Raw genomic sequence first — 3,960 nt, forward strand, 5'->3', positions numbered from 1 at the left:
GGACAGTGTTCTATGGCCCATGGAAGCTATGTGAGGTCTTCAAGGGTCTCAGAGGCCTTCTAATGCTTTTGGAGATCACTGAAAGTGACGTTTTAGACCTTTGAAGACACTCTGAGGCCCAGGGAGTATAGGTGTGGTTACCTACGGAAGTTCCAGGTCAGACTGATCCCATGGGTTCGGGACCTGCAGATAGTCAAATCCGTGGCTCCTGAGTTTGCTGATAAAGAGGCTATAGAAGTGGGGGGGAAAGGTTGGGAACTGCTGTTCTAGAGAACTCAGCAGTTAGCTTCCCCAACCCCAAAAGGTGATCAGCTGATTGAAGAGTGACAGATGAGAAAAAGGACTCAAGAGCCTAATTTTGCTCAGAGTGAGAACAGGAAGAAAGTCAATTTTCAAATCAGCCTGTGAATGTCGACACAAATTCCGTTGGCACCGCTGCATGACATAATGGGGTGGAGAATGTAACGTGGTGGGCATTGAGAATTCTAATCTGCTTATGTTAATACTTTCCTTAATGCTGTCAGTTGCTCCCAGGTTGTTTTGATATGTTGATTGTTTTAATAGGTTTTTATATTGTGTTTACTGCATTGTCTTTGCTACTGTCAGTCTTTTTTATAGAAACGTGGAGGAACACTCTGAGACTTACCTTACCTTACACAGCGGAGACGTACCTGGTTCTCATAGGCTAGCTATGTATACAGCCAAAGGCCCATCTAGTCCAGCTTCCTGGATCTCACAGTGTCCCACCAGATGCCTCAGGTAGCTTACAAGGCAACAAGGGACCTGGGTCCTGGGGCCGCTCCCTTCCACCTGGCATTCCGAGGTAACCTACTTCCAAAACCAGGAGGATGCACATACCCATTACGGCTTATAACCTGTGACGGACTTTTCTTCTAGAAATCTGTCCAATCCCTTTTGAAAGGCATCTAGGCCAGATACCATCACCACATCCTGTGGCAAGGAGTTCCATAGACTAATTTAACTAGGACAACAGACTAACTGGGACTACCACGTATAAGGAGCTCAGCCCCTAAGGGGACAGAAACGTGTTTGCTTCTATGCCCACATATAAATACTGAAGCCCTACCCCAGCCAGGGCAGAGATTTGCCTGCCCACCCGTCTGCTTTCCCATTTTGCAGTTTTGTCTATTTCTCTTCTACAGAATAAACTTGGAAACATTCCAAACTTCAAACCTGTCGTGTTTTTTATTTTGCTGCACTAGGATGAACCCAAGCCCTCTAGGGGGCTATAGCAATTTGGCTAACAAGAGATGCAAACCTGCCTGTTTGGGTGGCTTTTTCCACATGTGATGCCACTTTCCCTCTTTGGAAGTTTTCAAATAGAGGTTGGGTGGCCAACTATCAGGAATGCTGTCACAGGGTGCCCGCATTGAGTGAGAAGTTGGACTAGATGACCTCTAGGGTCCTTTCCAACTTTAACACTCTATGATTTACTGAGGTGCTGTGGTTAGGGTGATGGATTTGAAGCATGAAGATTGGGTTTAAAGCCCTGCTCAGCCATGGAGTTTACTGGGCGTCTTTGAGTCAGTCACTGTCTCTTTGCCTAGCCTACCTCACAGGGTTGTTGTGATGATGAAAGAAAGGGGAGGAGCCATGTTGTCTTGGAGGAAGGGTGGAATATAAATGTAAAAATATGTTGTAGGATTGCTTGGCACACAGAAAAATATTAACATGACATCCTTCTCTCTGTGACAAGTGCATGGGCACATTTTTTTTTTAATTGTAGCAACACTAAAGCACACAGTTCAGTCTGGCAGAAAAAGATTCCAATATCAGAATATTTATTTAATGAAGACCGCTTTTGCTCTCTTAAGGGATTAACTGTTCTTTGTGGTTTTGTGATTTCAAACAATTTCTTGTGGTGACAGTAGCTTCTCAAAAATTGAATATTAAACAGAATTCCTCTGCAAAGAAGCATCAGGGGAAGGGGAGAAAATTGCTGGCAAAAAAAGGGATTCCCTTTGTAAATCTTTTAAACCAAAGGTGTCCAAAGTTTTTGGCAGGAGGGCCACATCATCTCTCTGACACTGTGTTGGGGGCCAGGGAAAAAAAGAACTGGTTTACATTTAAAATTTGAATAAATGTACATAAGTTTACATAAATGAATATATTAAAGATGGAACATATGAATGAATGAAGGTCTTGCAATAGCCCAAGGCCTATATAAGGCCTTGCACAAAGCAAGGCTGGCCTTTCCTTTGCTGCCGCTACTGCATCATGATGGGAAACAGCAAGCAGCGGAGGGAACCCTCATCCACAGCTCATGTGAGACGTCAAACAGTTGTCCTCATGCTGAGAGCAGTTGCGTTGGGCCAGTGTGGGCTCCAACAAATCTCCAGAGGGCCAGAGGCTCATTGGAGAATGGGGGCTCCCTGAGGGCCGCATTGAGAGGCCTCGAGGGCCACAAGTGGCCCCAGGGCCGGGGTTTGGGCACCCCTGTTTTAAACCATTGAGAACATTGGCAAAAGTCTTGGGTGTTACTCTAGGCCAGTTGAGGGCACCTGTACTGGGTTGTGATCCCAGCTTCAGTTATGTTCAAATCCCTGATTGGCTGTGAATTGCCAGCCCCAGCTACATTACATGATATGTGTCAAGCAGGGGTGAGTGGGAGAGAGAGGAGCTCCAGGACTTCCCCTACAATAGTGGCAATGATATCATCAGATCCTGCCTTTTTGACTTTTTTTTAATCAAGAAGAAGCACCAAACACAGCAGGAGGGACACTGAGAAGTTTGCCTAGGGGCATATGTTAATCTCACCTGGGCCACAGTGGGATTTATTTCTGGGGAAACATGCCAAGGCTGGCATTCGAATACACCTTTTATATATATCTGGGATATTTTTAATTCCACATTTCACTGTTTATGCCTTTGATTTAAAACAGCTGCAATTTCACTTTCAAAGTCTGGGATGAAATGAGCTGGAGCTTTAAATGAAATTGAATAGAGGTGGCCAAACTTGCTTAACAGAAGTGCCACATTCAATCAACTTCAGATGTCTGAGAGCCCCAGATGTTTGAGAGTCACAATACTTAAGAAGCATTTGGCAGCCCAATCCTATGCATGTCTACTCAGAAGTAAGTCCCGTTAGAGTCAATGGGGCTTACTCTCAGGAAAGTGTGGATAGAATTGGGCTGTAAATTCTTAAATATATTTACTTACCCTGAACATTATACTAATGCTTTCATCCACTGGACCTACCTTTCTGTAAGTTTCCTATGCTCCCTTCCCATGGAAGGGCATTGCTTCTACATAACGGAAACATTCTAGTAGTCCTACCTGTTTCAGCCAGTAGGTCAGGATCTTGAACTGAGTTGTAACCTGACCTCAGGTTAGATGCAGTAGCACTACTTCCAGCCAATTTGTTTTGATCTGCAGAGTTGGAGCAGTAGCCAGGGCTCGGGAATCTCGATGGGATAAATTCAGCCAGAGACTTCAGTTTTGGTGAAGGCCCCCACACATTTTCAGGCCCCCACACATTCTTTGCCAGGCCCCCACACATTCTCCCACAAGTGCCTTTGGCCTCCCACTCATCTGCCTGCTCTTCCCCTGCCATAGCTCTCCTTTGCCTTGCAGCCTGTTCCGAACTAGGGTTATGCAGCCCTTTGAAACAATGGAACACTATTCTGCTATCCAAAAACGGCTTCCAGCAATGTGCGCAATGTGCCAGGGGCACCCATTTTGGGAGCACTGCTGCAGACGGTGCCAGAGGCCCACTCCCACAGCTGGCCATCTCCAGCAAGGCAGATAAATGGGGAGTGGGTGGAATGGGGAAGTGTCCAGGAGGGAAGGCGACAAAAAGGGGGACGGAACTGAGCAGATAATGGCAGCAGTGACTTGCACTGGTCTCCCTGTCCCATTTTTCCCCCACTCCCTCTCCCTTTCTCACTTCAGATATGTGCCAGCCAAGTAGCTGGAGCAGATCTGAGTTGAGGAGACTTA

This window comes from Tiliqua scincoides, chromosome 12 (assembly GCF_035046505.1).
Source record: "Tiliqua scincoides isolate rTilSci1 chromosome 12, rTilSci1.hap2, whole genome shotgun sequence".
Classification (NCBI taxonomy): domain Eukaryota; kingdom Metazoa; phylum Chordata; class Lepidosauria; order Squamata; family Scincidae; genus Tiliqua; species Tiliqua scincoides.